Raw genomic sequence first — 19,031 nt, 5'->3', positions numbered from 1 at the left:
GCTTCTTGTCTTGTGTGATTTTGGTTTTTTTGGGGTGTTGATTTCTTTTGAATTATGAAAGTGTGTGAATGTGTAATTTATGCCTTTTTTGATAATAAAAGAAAAAAAAACAAAAAACACGCCCGATCTCGTCTGATCTCGGAAGCTAAGCTCTGCTCAACATTGCTCAACCATTGGCTGATCGCTCCTCAGCTCTGCTCAACATTGCTCAACCATTGGCTGATCGCTCCTCAACTCTGCTCAACATTGCTCAACCATTGGTCGGTTGACGGGAGCTTAGGGACTTGGTGGAGAAAGTGCCTGGGAATACCAGGTGCTGTAAGCTCTTTTTCCCTCTCAGCTGTCACCAAAGGAGGGCGCTGTTGCTCCATCACCGCACACAGGGCTTTGAGGAACAAAAGCTGCAATCATTCCAGCTGTGTCTGAATGCACGCCAGAGAGGTGGCACTGAGACGCCTCACTTTCCAAGTAGTTTTTAGGGTTCCAGTTCTCACTGTTACAGCCTGTAAAAAGCCTGCAATCATCCCGCATGTACACAAATGGCCTGAGAAACAAGGTTGCAGTCCTTCCAGCTGTGTGTTTCTCCGCAGAAAAAAAAAACTATTCCTATCAAAGTACTGTTAAAGGATAGCATGTGTTTGATGGCTGAGACACCATTATCCGCCACTCAAGCTGGTGTGAGCAACTGTCAGTGGTGTCACAGCATGTTTAAATGGGCTTTCTGCGGCCTGTTTCGTCGCTTACGGCCATACCACCCTGAACACGCCCGATCTCGTCTGATCTCGGAAGCTAAGCAGGGTCGGGCCTGGTTAGTACTTCGATGGGAGATCGCCTGGGAATACCAGGTGCTGTAAGCTTTTTTTCCCTCTCAGCTGTCACCAAAGGAGGGCGCTGTTGCTCCATCACCGCACACAGGGCTTTGAGGAACAAAAGCTGCAATCATTCCAGCTGTGTCTGAATGCACGCCAGAGAGGTGGCACTGAGACGCCTCACTTTCCAAGTAGTTTTTAGGGTTCCAGTTCTCACTGTTACAGCCTGTAAAAAGCCTGCAATCATCCCGCATGTACACAAATGGCCTGAGAAACAAGGTTGCAGTCCTTCCAGCTGTGTGTTTCTCCGCAGAAAAAAAAAACTATTCCTATCAAAGTACTGTAAAAGGATAGCATGTGTTTGATGGCTGAGACACCATTATCCGCCACTCAGCTGGTGTGAGCAACTGTCAGTGGTGTCACAGCATGTTTAAATGGGCTTTCTGCGACCTGTTTAGTCGCTTACGGCCATACCACCCTGAACACGCCCGATCTCGTCTGATCTCGGAAGCTAAGCAGGGTCCGGCCTGGTTAGTACTTGGATGGGAGACCGCCTGGGAATACCAGGTGCTGTAAGCTTTTTTTCCCTCTCAGCTGTCACCAAAGGAGGGCGTTGTTGCTCCATCACCGCACACAGGGCTTTGAGGAACAAAAGCTGCAATCATTCCAGCTGTGTCTGAATGCACGCCAGAGAGGTGGCACTGAGACGCCTCACTTTCCAAGTAGTTTTTAGGGTTCCAGTTCTCACTGTTACAGCCTGTAAAAAGCCTGCAATCATCCCGCATGTACACAAATGGCCTGAGAAACAAGGTTGCAGTCCTTCCAGCTGTGTGTTTCTCCGCAGAAAAAAAAAAACTATTCCTATCAAAGTACTGTTAAAGGATAGCATGTGTTTGATGGCTGAGACACCATTATCCGCCACTCAAGCTGGTGTGAGCAACTGTCAGTGGTGTCACAGCATGTTTAAATGGGCTTTCTGCGGCCTGTTTCGTGGCTTACGGCCATACCACCCTGAACACGCCCGATCTCGTCTGATCTCGGAAGCTAAGCAGGGTCGGGCCTGGTTAGTAATTGGATGGGAGACCGCCTGGGAATACTAGGTGCTGTAAGCTTTTTTTCCCTCTCAGCTGTCACCAAAGGAGGGCGCTGTTGCTCCATCACCGCACACAGGGCTTTGAGGAACAAAAGCTGCAATCATTCCAGCTGTGTCTGAATGCACGCCAGAGAGGTGGCACTGAGACGCCTCACTTTCCAAGTAGTTTTTAGGGTTCCAGTTCTCACTGTTACAGCCTGTAAAAAGCCTGCAATCATCCCGCATGTACACAAATGGCCTGAGAAACAAGGTTGCAGTCCTTCCAGCTGTGTGTTTCTCTGCAGAAAAAAAAACTATTCCTATCAAAGTACTGTTAAAGGATAGCATGTGTTTGATGGCTGAGACACCATTATCCGCCACTCAGCTGGTGTGAGCAACTGTCAGTGGTGTCACAGCATGTTTAAATGGGCTTTCTGCGGCCTGTTTAGTCGCTTACGGCCATACCACCCTGAACACGCCCCTTTCAGGAAGTGAATGGACCCAGAGAGACAGAGAGAGTGAGAAGATACCAGAATATCAATTATCCTTGTTCCTTTTGTTTTTTTGTTCGTTGTATTCGTTGTCTATAGTTGTGTTGTTTTGTTTTTGTAGTTTTCCCCCCGACAGCCCTGCTGTTTGGGGGACTTTATTTTCCTGTGCGAAATGTTTGGGACTGACCACATGGCAAAGGACAATGGACTGGCAATGACACAAGATAAACGGATTACGGACAATGGAGTAAAGGAAAAAACAATCTTTGAAAAAAGATTAACTCTAGTGGTGGAAATAGAAGGAACTGACAGGATAACAATGATGGAACTTCTCAGAAAAGTAAAGGAGGAGTGTGGTGAGGTGATTGCCTGCAGATTTAAGAATCCTAAAAGCTATGAGCTAACTATGAAAACTGAAGAAGGGAAGGTGAAAATAATGTACGGATTGAGAATTAAAAATAACACTGTAACGGCTAGAGAAATTAACAATGATGAGATGGTGGTGTCTTTTATTAATTTGCCCACATATATTGATGACGATACAATATTGGGCAAATTACGTGACTGGGGAGTAATCCCTGTATCCAGGATAAGGAGACGGATGTGGCCGGGAACTACCATTGCAGACGGGACAAGATATCTTAAAGTGAAGTTTACAGACACTGTTAAATCGCTCCCGTACTCCACAAAATTTGAAACAGCGGGAGGATCTGAGCACTTCAGGGTGATCCACGACAGGCAGGTGAAAGTCTGCCGGCTCTGTATACAGCCAGGACATATAGTTAGAGACTGCCCGGATTTCACTTGCTATAAGTGCGGGAAACAAGGACATTACGCCAGAGAGTGCGCGGAGAAGCAGCAGGTGGAGCAACAGGAGCAGCAGCAGGAGAAGGAGCAGACGGTAGAAGGAGGTTGGAGCCAGGAGGCAATAGAAGGAGAGGATCAAAGCCGGAGCGGAGAGGGAGAAGAGGACGTGACTTCAGGACTGGAAGGAGAGGGAGAGGAGAGGATGCAGGAGGAAGAGGAAGAGGAAGAGGAGAAGGACGGAGAGGGAGAGACAGTAATGGAGACGCCGACGGAAGGAGAGAAGGAAACAGAGACTGTCAAAGGAGGGGAGAGAGACGCAGAAGTCAGAGGAACGGGAGGAGGGATGAACGGGGAAACAAGCGGGGTAAGGATGGTGGGAAAGGGGGGACTGGGAATGAGTGGGGGTGCGGGGGTGAGTGGGATGGAGTGGGAGGTATCGGATGTGACTGTGAGTGAGGATGATAACATGGAGAAAGTGGGAGAGGTGAGGAAAAGACCTAAAAGTAAGAGGCACAGTAAGAGACTGGAAAAAGTAAAAAAGAAAACCGCTAAATGATAAGTACTCATGTTGACATCCCTTTCAATACTCTTGATGGTGCTCAGCTTTTCCTCTTTCAATGGTAATGGGCTCAGAGACCGAGACAGGAGACAGCAAACCTTGCTGGTGTGTGATGCTGACATTGTATGTTTACAAGAGACTCACTGGGATGATGTGTGTGTGAGAGAGACTGAGAGAGAATGGATGGGTGAGATGTATGTGAATAACGGGGGAGATAAATCAAGGGGGGTGGCAATCTTAGTAAAGAGGGGAGTGATTGAGAATGTTAGAAAGTGTGTGGATGATGGGGAAGGGAGAATGATTGGTATTATATTTGAACACATGGAGAAAACGTTTAAGTTAATTAATATATATGCACCGAATGAGGAGAGAGAGAGAAGGGTTTTTTTTGAGAGGGTGGGAGGAATGTGTGAGGACAACTGTATGATTGTGGGTGATTTTAATGTGTGGTGTGGAAGGTTGGATGCGTCATCGAGTGTATGTTATAGGAGTGATTCGTCGAGAGGTGTGTTGAGAAAGATGATGAGAGAAAGAGGGATGATTGATGTGTGGAGAGAGAGGAATCCAGAGGGGAGGGCTTTTTCTAGGAGACAAGTGGTGAGAGGGGTTTTAAAACAGAGCAGGATAGATTTAGTTTTGGGAGCAAAGGGCATAGTTGATAGGATAGGGAAGATTGAATATAAAGTTACTGCACTAAGTGATCACATGGTGTTAGAGTTTAGTTTAAAACAACAAATTGAAAGGAGGGGAGGTGGTGTGTGGTGTCTGAATGGTGAACTAGTGAAAGATGAACTGTATAAAAAGAAAGTGAGAGAATGTATAAACATGAGAATGAATGACAGTATGTATGAGGAGGATGTTGGGGAGTGGTGGGAGAATTTGAAAATAGAAATTAAAGAGTTGAGCATAAATTATAGTAGAGGTAGGAATAGGAGAGCGAGAGAGAGGGAGAGAAAACTGAAGGAGGAGTTAGAAAGAGAGGTAGAGAGGATAGATGAGGAGGAGTGTGATCTGAAGAATTATATAAGAATTAAAGAAGAGCTGAAGGAGATAGAACAGAGGAAGTGTAAGGGAGCAATAGTTAGGAGTAGGGCAAGACGTGATTGAGGGAGAGAAATGTACAGGGTATTTTTTAGGGCTAGAGAAAACAAAGCAGAAGAGGAATTATTTAGAACAGGTAGAAGGAAAGGAGGGAGAGAAAATTACAGATTTTGTAGGGATAGCAGAAAGGGTAGAAGAATTTTACAGGGAATTATTTAGGGCAGGAGAAGTGGATGAAGAGAGCATGAGGCAGGTGTTAGAGAAAGTGGAAGTGAAGGTGAGTGATGATGATAGGGAGATGTGTGAGGGTAACATAGGGACAGGAGAAATAGAAGCAGCTATAGCAGGGTTAGGTAGGAATAAGAGTCCAGGGATAGATGGTATTATTGGGGAGTTTTATATAGAATTTAGGGAGGAATTAGTGCCAGTGTTAGATAGATTGTTTAGATGGATAGAAGAGAAGGATAGGATGAAAGCAGATATGTTGACAGGGCTAGTTAGTATCATATATAAGAAAGGGAATAGGGATAGATTAGAAAACTACAGACCACTTACAATGTTGAACACAGATTACAAGATATTAGCACGGGTGTTAGCCAACAGGATTAAAAGAGTCATTGGGACGGTGGTAGGGAGCACGCAGGCTTATAGTATACCAGGTAGGGATATAGCAGACACAGTAAGTAGCATTAGAGACACAATAGAGTATATGAAGAAAGGAAAGGGAGGGATTGTAGTAAGTTTAGATTTAAATAAGGCATTTGATAGGGTAGATCACACTTACTTGTACAGGGTGTTAGAGAAAATAGGTTTTGGGCATAGGTTAGGTGGATGGATCAGGAGGATGTATGAGGGGGCACATAGTTGTGTTAAAATTAATGGTATAGTCACAGACACATTTAGGTTAGAAAGGTCAGTTAGACAAGGGTGTCCAATGTCAGCACTGCTGTACTCACTGTCAGCTGAACCACTAGCACTACTATTAAGGCAAAACAATAAAATCAGGGGGATAGAGCTACCAGGAGGACAAGAGAGTTTACTATATCAATATGCAGACGACACAACAGTCACAGTGAAGGACAGGGAAAGTATAGTTGAGGTATTAGATAGTTTAGAGCTGTATGGGAGGGCATCAGGGGCTAAAGTTAACATAGAGAAGTCAGAGATCATGTATATAGGAGAGGATAGCATAGGAAGGGTGGAGATAGGGTTAAAAGAGAAGCAGGATTATTTCAGAGTGTTAGGTGTTAATCTAGGGATAAAGGATAAGGAAGGGAGAGATATGCAATATGAAGGGATAGTGAATAGTATTAGGAAGACATTAGGGTTTTGGAAGCGCAGAGGGTTAGGGTTGAAAGGGAAGGTGGTAGTTGTGAATGCGTTAGTGATGAGTAAGTTAGTGTATGTAATGAATGTGTTAGATGTACCTGAGAGAGTGATGAAGGAGGTGGAGAGAGTAGTGAGTGAGTTTCTGTGGGATGGGAAGGGAGTTAGAATAGCCAGGGAGGTTATGGAGAATGAGTATGAGGATGGAGGACTGAAACTGATTAATTTAGAAAAGAAGAAGAAAGCACTTAGGGTGAAAATGATGGTGAGGTATTTAAGGAACAACAGGGATCATACATGGAAGGTGTTTTTAAAAGAAGCGATTGATAAATGTGGAGGGTGTGGAGATAGTGCAGTGTTTATGGAACTGAAGAAAGGAATGTTGAGTGAAGTGTCTGATTTTTATAAGGAGGTGTTGGGATCATGGGGTGAGTTTGTGAAGTGTGTGAAGTATGAATGTAAGAATGTAAAGCAAGTATGGGAGCAGCCGGTGTTTTTAAATCCAAAAATCACATGGGAAGGAGAAACACTTTATAATAGATTGATGTGGAGGGCTGGGTTTAGGAAGGTGAGGGATTTAGTTTATGAATATGTACCAGGGTTTATGAGGGCACAGGTGGTAGTTGATGAGGTGAGGGGCAGGGGGGATGAAATGTGGATGGGTACAGCAGAGGGGATGATGGATAAGATAAAGGGAGGGATGCCCAGAGAGTGGATGGAAATGATTGAGAGAGAGAATGTGGTGGATGAGGAAGGAGAGATTGAGATGTATGTAGGAGAAAGTGAGAAGAGAATGAATCTGATGAGTGTGAAAACCAGAGTGTTGTACAAATGTTTAAGAGGGGGGGATGTGAGGAGACCAGCTGCAGAGAAAGTATGGATGAGAGTGATGAATGACATGGATGTGAAAAGAATATGGATGAATCTGAGAGTGAAATGGAATAGTAGTGAATGTGAGAATTTTGATTTTCTTTTAAGGCACAATAGGGTTTTTAATAATTTAATTATAAGTAAGTTTGATGTGAATGTGAAGAAAGAATGTGATGTATGTGGAGTGGAAGTTGAAACATGTATGCATGAGTTTGTTGAATGTGAGGAGTTGCAGGGATATTTTGAGAGATTGAAGGAGTTAATTAACAGGTGTTGGAATGAAAGATATGTAGAGAGAATGGAGTGGAAGGAATTGTGGTTGTTTGGAGTGGAAGGAAGAATGAAAGGGGTGAGTCTCTTGAACTACACATTGAGCCATGCAAGGTTTGCAGTCAAACTGAGGAGGAATCTGGCCCATTATGAGAAGAGGAAAGCTAACGTCTGGAGCATATTTAGGAGTGGATTGAAGAGGGATGTCAACATGATGTACAGATCATTAGATGGTGAGGAATTTGAGAGAGGGTTCATTATGGGGAGTACCCTCATCAGGATTGGGGAAGATGGAGAGGTAAAGGTGGACTGGGGCTAGCAGTCTTGCCTTACCATTGGGATTTTTTTGTGTGTGTGGTTTGTTTTGTTGTTTGTTGTTTTTTGGTTTTTTGGTTTTTTGTTTTTTGTTTCTCCTTTTTCCTTTTTTTTTTTTTTTTTTTTTTTGCTCTTTGTTTATTTTGTTTATTTATTTATGAGTGTTTTGGCTACAGGCTTGTGTAGAATATAATTTGTGGTTTTTTATGGTTTTTCTTTTTGCGTGTTTTTTTCCTTTTATTGTCTGGGTTCTTATTTTTATTTCTTTTTTTTGGCCTGAGTGTTTTGGCTGCAGGCTTTATGTGGAGAAAGATTTGTGTGTATTCTATTTTGTTGTGTATTTTCTTTATGTTGGTTTGTCGTGTTTTTTTATTTTTGGCCTGAGCGTTTTGGCTGCAGGCTACACAAACGTAAAGATTTGTGAGTATTTTATTTTGGCGTATATTTTCTTTATGGTGTCTGGGTTTTGTTTTATTTATTTGGCCTGAGTGTTTTGGCTACAGGCTTTATGTGACAAATGAATTCAGTTTATTTTTGTTTTGTTTAGTGTTTTCTTTCTGTTGTTCTCTCTGTAAATAATACGTCTTGTAAAAACTTATATTTTTGATAATAAAAAGAGAAAAAAAAAAAAAAAACACGCCCGATCTCGTCTGATTTCGGAAGCTAAGCAGGGTCGGGCCTGGTTAGTACTTGGATGGGAGACCGCCTGGGAATACCAGGTGCTGTAAGCTTTTTTTCCCTCTCAGCTGTCACCAAAGGAGGGCGCTGTTGCTCCATCACCGCACACAGGGCTTTGAGGAACAAAAGCTGCAATCATTCCAGCTGTGTCTGAATGCACGCCAGAGAGGTGGCACTGAGACGCCTCACTTTCCAAGTAGTTTTTAGGGTTCCAGTTCTCACTGTTACAGCCTGTAAAAAGCCTGCAATCATCCCGCATGTACACAAATGGCCTGAGAAACAAGGTTGCAGTCCTTCCAGCTGTGTGTTTCTCCACAGAAAAAAAAAAACTATTCCTATCAAAGTACTGTTAAAGGATAGCATGTGTTTGATGGCTGAGACACCATTATCCGCCACTCAGCTGGTGTGAGCAACTGTCAGTGGTGTCACAGCATGTTTAAATGGGCTTTCTGCGGCCTGTTTCGTCGCTTACGGCCACACCCCCTGAACACACCCATGCGGTTCACTTCCTGGTGGCAGCCTGAAGCACATGGTGAGAGAGAGTGGAGAGAGTCAAACGACAGAGAATATCAAAAGGAAAAGAAGAATAACAACGGATAAAGAAGTTACTGGTTCCCCCAGCAGCATATGCTGCCAGGGGGACAGTCTTCTGAAAGTTAAAAAAACAAGGACGGACTACCCAGCGACGACACAGGCAATGGACATGACTAAGAGTGGTGGTGTGGCAGAAAATGGAGGACCAGCGTGGAAGGACTCGCGTCCAACCGCGGCAGGTGGAGAGAGGCGAGAAGGAGTGGGGGAGAGAGGAGAGAGTGGAGCCGACGGAGGAGTGGAGAGAGGAGTGGGGAAGGAGAACATTATGAGCAGCAGAGTGGAGAGGGCAGGAGGGACTCTGCAGCACGGAGGACGCAATGGAGGAGCAGCGCAGGAGCAGGAGGAGGACGGAGCGGAGGGGAGGATAAAAGAGGTCAGGAGTGATAATACTGTCAGAAAAGAACTTGTGATCAATGTTGAGATTGAAGGGGATGACATTATCACAATGATGGACCTCTTAAGAGCGGTGGAGCTCACATGTGGCAGAGTGCTGGGCTGCAGATCAAAAAATGGAAAACGGTGGGAGCTCACAATGAACAATATAAGAGGATAGGAAAGACTCCTGGATGGGTTTAAAATTAAAAACTCGAGAATAGTGGCAACAGAATTGATTAAAAATATAAGAGTAGTATCATTCTTAAACTTGCCACTTTATATAACTGATGATCAAATAAAAGACAAATTGCGTCAGTGGGGAGTGGAGCCGGCATCAGACATTCGCCGGAGAAAGTGGGCAGGGACGGAGATTTTTGATGGGACAAGATTCCTCAAAGTTAAATTTCCAGAGGCTATCTCGTCCCTGCCCTACAGCACCAAATTTGAGACTTTGGAGGGGTCTGAATACTTTAGGGTGCTGCATGACCAACAAATGAGAGTCTGTCGGCTGTGTATGCAACCGGGCCATATTTTACGTGAGTGTCCGGAGTTTTATTGCTACAGATGTAAACAGCAGGGACATTATGCACGGGAGTGTGTTAACATGACGACGGTGGCAACGGAGAAGGGAGAGATGGTGGAGGAAGAGGAGGAGGAAGGAAGCGAAAAAGAGGAAATATCCAGCGGGATGGAGACGGACGAGGAGGAGAGGAGAGAGTCTGAGGAGGATATGGAGGCTGTCGGGAAAAAGGAGAGCAGTAGCGACAGTGTCGACGTGACCAAGGGGACCCAGATGTTGGAGGAAAGGAGTGAGGTGACGGAGCGAAGAGGAGGTGCGGAGTCGGAGGACAGCGGGTGCAGAAGGGGACGCAGCAGGAGTATCCTCCGTAGCAGCGACGGCGGAGGTGACCCGCGATCAGAGAGACAGCTGAACACATCACATGGGGTAAGACCAGAGGATGAGGTTAAAGGGGGAGGAAAGGACATGAATGAAGTGGAAAGTGTGGTTTTGCCTCAGAGAGGGACTAGAGGGAGGAAAAATAAAAAGGACAGAAAGAAATGAAAGCAATACATATGATAGGGGATATCTTCTTTCTTGTCTTGTAAATGACACTGACACTAGCATCCTTGAATGCGAATGGACTTAGAAGCATTGCCAAATTTAATAAACTCATTAGATTGTGCAAAGCAGATATCATTTGCCTCCAAGAGACTCACTGGGATGCAGCAACTGAGGTACAAATGGGACAATTGTGGAGTGGACAATTTTTTTCTAGTTTTGGGACTAACAGAGCAAGAGGAGTCAGTGTATTAATAAGTAAAAGAAACTGTGATATAAATGCCACCTTGGTGAATGGTGATGGGGAAGGGAGGTGGGTAAAAATCAAATTTACAATACACAAACGGACTTATGAACTTTTGAATATATATGCCCCGAACGTGGAAAGTGAACGTTCAAATTTCTTCAAAGAAATACAACAACATGGACAAGCAACTGACATCATCATGGGGGACTTTAATGTGAAATTGAATGATTTGGACGGAAATGTGATAGGTCCGCTGAAAACAGACACTTCAAGGACTGTTTTAAAGGAGTGGATGTTAAAGGAGAGGTGGTGTGATGTGTGGAGGCAAAAAAATCCAGTGTTAAGAACATACTCAAGAGTCCAGCAAGTTCAAGGAAAAATAAATAGAAGTAGAATTGATTTATGTCTTGCAAAAGAGGACCAACTGGTAAATATGCATTCTGTTTATTATGAAATTAACTGTTTAAGCGATCATGCATTTTTGATTGTGACAATGGGGGATTTGAGGAAAGGAAGGGGAGGGGGTTTATGGCACCTAAATGCAAATTTATTAGAAAATAATTCTTATGTGCAGCAGATACACAATTTAATTATGAAGAAGAGTGCACAGCCTGGTTTCAAAAACGATGTCATACAAGAATGGGAAAATCTAAAAAGGGAAATTAAACAAAAAAGCATTAATTTTGCAAAGACATTGAGGTTTAAAGACTTACAAAAGGAGAGGAAAATTATAGTTGACATTGAGAAAATAAATATGCAAGATGTTGGTGATGAAGACAGGCTGGGCGCTCTGTATGAAGATCTAAAAGAACTGGGAAGGAAAAAATGTGAAGGAACTATAATAAGAAGTAGAGCACAATATGCAGTGGAGGGAGAAAAAAGTACCAGCTTCTTTTTAAACTTAGAAAGGAGAAAACAAGAACAATGCTATATACATGAGTTAAAAATTAAAGGTGGGGAAGTAACGTCAAAATTATCAAATATTATAGAAAATGTGCATGAATTTTATGTAAATCTGTTTACATCAGAAGGGTCAGATGATAAAATAACATCGGAGGTATTAGACAAATTAAAAGTGCAGTTAGCTGAAGGAGATAGAGAGTTATGTGATCAGGAACTCAGAGTAGAGGAAATAGAGGAAGCTATAAAAAATTTAACAACTAATAAGAGTCCGGGCAGTGATGGGCTGACGGCTAATTTTTATAAGGTTTTTGCCAGTGTGCTTAAGCCGATTCTATTGAAAGTATATAATGAAATGATAAATACTGAAAGAATAGGAAAGACGATGGCAGAAGGTGTAATCACCCTGATTTTTAAAAAGGGAGATAAAACAGATCTGGCCAACTATAGGCCTATTACTCTTTTAAATGTAGATTATAAGATTTTGATGAAGGTTTTTGCAAATAGAGTTAAAACAGTCATGCATAGTATTATAGCACCGACACAGGCATACAGTATTCCAGGGAGGGGGGCACCAGACATAATCCATACTATTAGAGACACAATAGAATATTTAAAAATAACAGGGAGGGAAGGGATTTTGGTTTCGTTAGATTTTAACAAAGCTTTTGACAGGGTAGAACATGATTTCATGTTTAAAGTATTACAGAAAATGGGATTTGGAGAAAAATTTACAAATTGGTTGAAACTATTATACAGTACAGCAACGGGGAGAGTCAAAATTAATGGTGTCTTAACTGATGAATTCAAACTAAATAGGTCAGTAAGACAGGGGTGTCCCATGTCTTCACTGTTGTATTCTATTGTTGTGGAACCTTTAAGTGTGTTATTGAAATGTGACAATCATGTTAAAGGGATTGATTTACCTGGAGGGGGGGTGTGTGTCATCCAGCAATTTGCGGATGACACAACCTTGATGTTAAAAGATATGGAGAGTGTGAATAGGGCAATTGAGCTAGTGAACGCGTTCGGTAGAGCATCAGGCTCCCGGATAAATATCATTAAATCAGAAGTACTATTTATTAACATGGTCAGCCCTGCACAAACCAGCATGACATTGAAAATACAACCAAAACATGTGAAGATTCTAGGAACGTATATAGGAGTTGATAATGTGATGGCAAGAGATGAAACCTGGACAAAAATACTAAACAACATAGAAGTGATCTTAACATGGTGGAGGATGAGAGATTTAAAACTCAATGGAAAAGTAGTGGTGTTAAATAGTCTGGTTTATTCTAAACTGAATTACGTGTTAGACGTATTAGACTTACCCTTGTGGGTATTAAATAAGTTACATGAAATAAGCACTAAATTCATTTGGGGAAGCACAATTAGTAAAATAGCTAGGAAAACATTGATAAACAAATATAATGAGGGGGGTCTAAGACTGTTGGATATAGAAAGTAGGAAAAAAGCTTTTAGAATCAAGTTAGTTAAGAAATATCTCTGTGATAACACTGAATATGGCTGGAAAAATTTAATGAAGTATTTTCTGAACAAGATATTAAATATAGGGGATTATGTGCTATTAATGAAACTAAAGACACCCATGATGGCAGCACTCCCACATTTTTATAGGGAGGTCCTGTCAGCTCAGGGAGAGTTCTTAGAACACATACACTATGGGGCTAGCTCTGTGAGCATGATAAAAGAATTACCTATTTTTCTAAACAAATATGTTAAAAGAGGAGATCAATTGTTGTATAATGCAAAGATGATACAGGCAAAAATAGTTCAACTAAAAGATATAATGTATGAGGTAATACCTGGGTTTCTACCCACGCAGGCAGTATATGATAGTGTAAAAGAAATAGATTATGATGTAAAATATGCAACTGTGGACAATTATTACAAAGTAATTCAAGAAAGTATTCCACAATCATGGAAATCAGAAATCAAATCAGATACGAGAAGAGACAGGGGTAGTAGGTTTCCTGATTTAACATTTTTTCATGGTGAAGAAATCAGAGATTTTAGTGTGATAAAGTGCAAACAAATCTATGAACGTGTTGTAATGAATGTAGCACAGAGACCGGCCTCCTTGTCCTACTGGAGCAGGATGTATCCTACATTAAATGGGGACAAAATCTGGGAGACATGGAAAATTAAAGGGAATAGCATTGAAGCAGCAGATCATGATTTCAAATTAAGACATAACAAAATTTACACTAATGTGATCCTGCACCAGTTAGACAGGGGGGTCGACAGAGAGTGTGATGTGTGTGGGTTAGAAGCTGAAAATTTAGTGCATATGTATGTAAGATGTACTGAACTGGGTGAGTTTTTTGGCAGGTTGAAATGTTGTCTGATCAAAAAACTGGGATTGATCTGGGATGATAGGGATTCATGGGAAATTTTTGTTTTATTTGGTATTTGGGAGAAAAGCAGGGTGAAGAACACAGAGCTGTGCAGGTTCCTATTGAGTCACGCTAGATGGGCTATTAAATCAAGACGTAACATAGCACATTATGAAAATAGGCTAATTTCTGTCTGGTCAATCTTCAAAAACATAGTACAGACTCAAATTAAATATAGGATGATGCACAGCGCTGTGAACTTCACTAAGCTTCTCACTGAACACAGTAGTCTATTTACTTACAAACATAAGGGTAAAATTGAGTGGCACTGGTAGAAGGTAATACTTCAAATAAATGTCTAAAAGCAATAATGTTATATTGGGTAATTTGATAGAAGAAATGATGTTTGTAAATAATTTATTTTTTTCTCCTTTTTATTTATTCATTTTTTGGTTTTGTTTTGTTTTAGGGTTTGTGAGTAATGAGTGACTTTTATTTGATAAGTATAGAGTGCCATAACAGTGTGGATCTTGCAAAAGGGAGCTGTTATGGCCAGTTACTGGGATGAATGTTAATATATTGTAATGTTGGGGCGATTTTGATAGATGAAGGTAGCAAGGTTCGTGAATTAAGTGGTTTGGTTTGTTTTGGGTTGTTTTGTATGTGATGTGTGACTGTAAAGGTGGATTTTTTTTGTAGCATTTTGATGTGAGAATATTGTAAATCAAAAATATATTTTAAAAAACAAATATATTTTCATAATAAAAGACAAAAAAAAAAAAACACGCCCGATCTCGTCTGATCTCGGAAGCTAAGCAGGGTCAGGCCTGGTTAGTACTTGGATGGGAGACCGTCTGGGAATACCAGGTGCTGTAAGCTTTTTTTCCCTCTCAGCTGTCACCAAAGGAGGGCGCTGTTGCTCCATCACCGCACACAGGGCTTTGAGGAACAAAAGCTGCAATCATTCCAGCTGTGTCTGAATGCACGCCAGAGAGGTGGCACTGAGACGCCTCACTTTCCAAGTAGTTTTTAGGGTTCCAGTTCTCACTGTTACAGCCTGTAAAAAGCCTGCAATCATCCCGCATGTACACAAATGGCCTGAGAAACAAGGTTGCAGTCCTTCCAGCTGTGTGTTTCTCCGCAGAAAAAAAAAACTATTCCTATCAAAGTACTGTTAAAGGATAGCATGTGTTTGATGGCTGAGACACCATTATCCGCCACTCAAGCTGGTGTGAGCAACTGTCAGTGGTGTCACAGCATGTTTAAATGGGCTTTCTGCGGCCTGTTTCGTCGCTTACGGCCATACCACCCTGAACACGCCCGATCTCGTCTGATCTCGGAAGCTAAGCAAGGTCGGGCCTGGTTAGTACTTGGATGGGAGACCGCCTGGGAATACCAGGTGCTGTAAGCTTTTTTTCCCTCTCAGCTGTCACCAAAGGAGGGCGCTGTTGCTCCATCACCGCACACAGGGCTTTGAGGAACAAAAGCTGCAATCATTCCAGCTGTGTCTGAATGCACGCCAGAGAGGTGGCACTGAGACGCCTCACTTTCCAAGTAGTTTTTAGGGTTCCAGTTCTCACTGTTACAGCCTGTAAAAAGCCTGCAATCATCCCGCATGTACACAAATGGCCTGAGAAACAAGGTTGCAGTCCTTTCAGCTGTGTGTTTCTCCGCAGAAAAAAAAAAACTATTCCTATCAAAGTACTGTTAAAGGATAGCATGTGTTTGATGGCTGAGACACCATTATCCACCACTCAGCTGGTGTGAGCAACTGTCAGTGGTGTCACAGCATGTTTAAATGGGCTTTCTGCGGCCTGTTTCGTCGCTTACGGCCATACCACCCTGAACGCGCCCGATCTCGTCTGATCTCGGAGGCTAAGCAGGGTCGGGCCTGGTTAGTACTTGGATGGGAGACCGCCTGGGAATACCAGGTGCTGTTAGCTTTTTTTCCCTCTCAGCTGTCACCAAAGGAGGGCGCTGTTGCTCCATCACCGCACACAGGGCTTTGAGGAACAAAAGCTGCAATCATTCCAGCTGTGTCTGAATGCACGCCAGAGAGGTGGCACTGAGACGCCTCACTTTCCAAGTAGTTTTTAGGGTTCCAGTTCTCACTGTTACAGCCTGTAAAAAGCCTGCAATCATCCCGCATGTACACAAATGGCCTGAGAAACAAGGTTGCAGTCCTTCCAGCTGTGTGTTTCTCCGCAGAAAAAAAAACTATTCCTATCAAAGTACTGTTAAAGGATAGCATGTGTTTGATGGCTGAGACACCATTATCCGCCACTCAAGCTGGTGTGAGCAACTGTCAGTGGTGTCACAGCATGTTTAAATGGGCTTTCTGCGGCCTGTTTCGTCGCTTACGGCCATACCACCCTGAACACGCCCACTTCCGGTTTCCGGTCGGCAAGCGGCTCAGTGTGTGTAACGCGAGTGAGGAGAGAGGACGTGTGTGGGAGCAGCGGAAAAAAAAAGAAAAAGTTTGGTGAATTAATCTGCGGTGTACTTGCAACCCAGCAGCTTTGTGCTGCCAGGGGAGTAAGAGGACCAACTTGGACGGATTGAATGATGACGACTACTGGAAAAGGCCTGACAACGAAACAGATGACGGACAACGGTGACGAAATGATGGTCGCACATGGAGAGGCGGCCGGAGGAGCTACGGAGGTGAATAATAGTGAAGAGAGTCTAATGGAGGATATATTAACGGCGGGGCAGAGGATGGGAGGTCGAGGAGGAAGTGAACTATTGATATCAAGACGTCTGGGACAAAAATCTAAAGCGACTGCAGAGCTAAGCGATGCGGCGGCGAGAAGAGGGAAAATGGCGGCGGAGGCAGGTGCGTCGCGCCCGGGTGCAGCCAAAGAAACAACGGTGTGTGGTGATGTCGGTGCACGGAGACGGGGGGACGATACATCGCTGATGAAGCAACAGGTGGATGGTGAAACACAATCTGAAAGAAACAATGTGGGAGAAACATCAAAGGCTGCTCCAGCGCTGAAAAGCGCAGCAGAGAGAAGAGGGAATATGGCGGCTGAGGAATTTCGTTTGGACGACAAAATTTTGGTGCTGCAGGTGGAGGTGGAGGGGGAGGACACGATTACCATGATGGAATTACTAAAAACAATTTCTGTGAAATGTGGAACAGTAATTGGATGCCGCGTAAAAGGTGGCAAAAAATGGGAAATTACAATGAAGACAGAAGACGGAAAACGGACTTTACTTGACGGACTTCAAATCAAAGGATCTAGAGTTCATGCCTCAGAGATGTCAAGGAAGGTGAAAATAGTATCTTTCTTACACTTACCGACATACATCACTGATGACACTATATTTGAAAAACTTAGACAATGGGGGGTCGAACCAGCGTCTCCTATCAAACGGCGTAAATGGGTAGGGACTGATATATATGATGGAACAAGGTTCTTAAAGGTGCAATTTTCAGACAAAATTACATCATTGCCATATAGCACCAAATTTGAGACTCTGGAGGGGGTGGAGTTCTTCCGGGTCCTCCACGATCATCAACTTCAAGTATGTCGATTATGCATCCAACCAGGACATATAATGAAGGACTGTCCAGAATTTAAATGTTTTAAATGTGGTGTGAATGGACATTATGCTAGGGACTGTATGACTGTGAGTGTGAGAACGGACAATAGAGAAACTGACATAACTGAACAGGTTGAAGAAGTGAATATGGACAGTGGTGAGGACGTGGTGCTTAAAGAAGTGACTGCAATAGAGGAGACGGAGGATGAAGCGGAGGATGAGGGGTCAGTGGCAGAAGCAGAGCAGGAGATGACGGACTCAGAGGACAATAATGACAATGGCGGAGGGGTGAAGGATCCGTCGCCGGAGCTGTCAGTGGATGCGGCGGAGGATGGCAGTGAGAGTGTTTCGGTGTCGGAGAGGCCGTCTCGTCTCCCGTCTTCAGGTGGCTCGACTGAGGGAAACGCTATGTCGTTGAAACTATGATAGATTTGATTTCTTTTAATGTAAACGGCCTGAGAAATTTAAAAAAGCTTGAGAACATATTAACTTTGTGTGATGCTCCAATACTATGTATACAAGAAACTCATTGGGATTTAGTGTGGGAGCAGCGCTGTCGAGCTTTATGGCCAAAATTTTCTTTTTTTTCTAGTTATGGACAGTGCAATGCTAGAGGTGTTTGCGTCATAGTAAGGGACGGTTTTAACATTGATGCTACTCATGTTGCGAGAGATGTCGACGGACGATGGATTAAGATTAGTTTTCTTTACAATAATGTGGCATATAAACTATTGAATGTATATGCTCCAAATGTGGAGGGGGACAGAACTGTTTTTTTTTCTACCTTGATGAACATTGGGAATGATTGCGATATTGTTATTGGTGATTTTAATGTAAAATTGACAGTGCTTGATGTTGCAGAAAATGTTCCCTTGAAACATGACACATCAAGGGCTACGTTGTTGAATTTTATGCATCAAAATGATTATTGTGACCTATGGAGATCTTTATATCCAACAGTAAGGGAATTCTCCAGAATTCAAAAATATCAAGGGACAGTGCGGCAGAGCCGAATTGATTTATGTTTAGTTAAGAACTCTCTTTTATTTCTTTTCAACAATATGTCTCATAATTTGAACTTTATAAGTGATCATGTGTTTTTGAGGGTGGGAATGGGGATTCAGAGGAGAGGAAGGGGTGGGGGTGTATGGCTGTTACGACCCCGATTGTGCCTAGTGGTAGGGGCGTAACAAATAAAACAACATAACAAAAATATATACTCAAACACAAGGGATCCAAAACAAAAACTCAATTTATTAACTAGCAAACTAAGGACGAGCTTCCAAAGAACAAGGGAAAACCGATCGATGCGTGGCAGACAAACCACACCGCTGGTCAGGAACACCAGGAACTAGCACACAGCTCAGTTCAGCACACAGCTCAGTTCAGCACACAGCTCAGAAGTCAACTGCCAGGGCCCTGGCATCAGCTCCTACAGGTTTTTAAGCTGCCAGCCTGATGAGCCACAGCTGATGCCAATCACCAATCAGTGGGGAGAAAAGGGGGCGGTACCTGCAGAAAAAGAAGCGGACAAGCAAGAAACCACACGGCACGTAACAATGGCATTTAAATGCACATTTACTTTTGAATGAGGATTATGTTAAGTGTATTTCTGAGTTGATTTCTTTTGAGAGTTCTAAGGGGATTTTTTTAACAAATATAATAGAAGGGTGGGAAGTTTTAAAATTAAAGATAAAAAGGAAAAGCA

General features: G+C 42.9%; 5 non-coding genes across 5 annotated transcripts; all 5 read left to right on the top strand.

Moving 5' to 3' along the window:
• The first annotated feature begins 738 nt into the window (after positions 1-738).
• On the top strand, positions 739-857 carry LOC128384686 (5S ribosomal RNA). The gene has a single exon (XR_008324425.1). It is a non-coding gene; the product is annotated as a 5S ribosomal RNA (ribosomal RNA).
• A 412-nt stretch (positions 858-1,269) lies between these two features.
• Positions 1,270-1,388, top strand: LOC128384747 (5S ribosomal RNA). Its single transcript, XR_008324485.1, has one exon. It is a non-coding gene; the product is annotated as a 5S ribosomal RNA (ribosomal RNA).
• A 414-nt stretch (positions 1,389-1,802) lies between these two features.
• On the top strand, positions 1,803-1,921 carry LOC128384761 (5S ribosomal RNA). The gene has a single exon (XR_008324499.1). It is a non-coding gene; the product is annotated as a 5S ribosomal RNA (ribosomal RNA).
• Positions 1,922-15,066: 13,145 nt separating this feature from the next.
• On the top strand, positions 15,067-15,185 carry LOC128384670 (5S ribosomal RNA). Its single transcript, XR_008324408.1, has one exon. It is a non-coding gene; the product is annotated as a 5S ribosomal RNA (ribosomal RNA).
• A 413-nt stretch (positions 15,186-15,598) lies between these two features.
• On the top strand, positions 15,599-15,717 carry LOC128384738 (5S ribosomal RNA). The gene has a single exon (XR_008324476.1). It is a non-coding gene; the product is annotated as a 5S ribosomal RNA (ribosomal RNA).
• Positions 15,718-19,031: the final 3,314 nt, after the last annotated feature.

This window comes from Scomber japonicus, chromosome 22 (assembly GCF_027409825.1).
Source record: "Scomber japonicus isolate fScoJap1 chromosome 22, fScoJap1.pri, whole genome shotgun sequence".
NCBI lineage: Eukaryota > Metazoa > Chordata > Actinopteri > Scombriformes > Scombridae > Scomber > Scomber japonicus.
The sequence above is the reverse complement of the archived record's forward strand: the minus strand, read 5'-3'. Positions and strand labels throughout refer to the sequence as shown.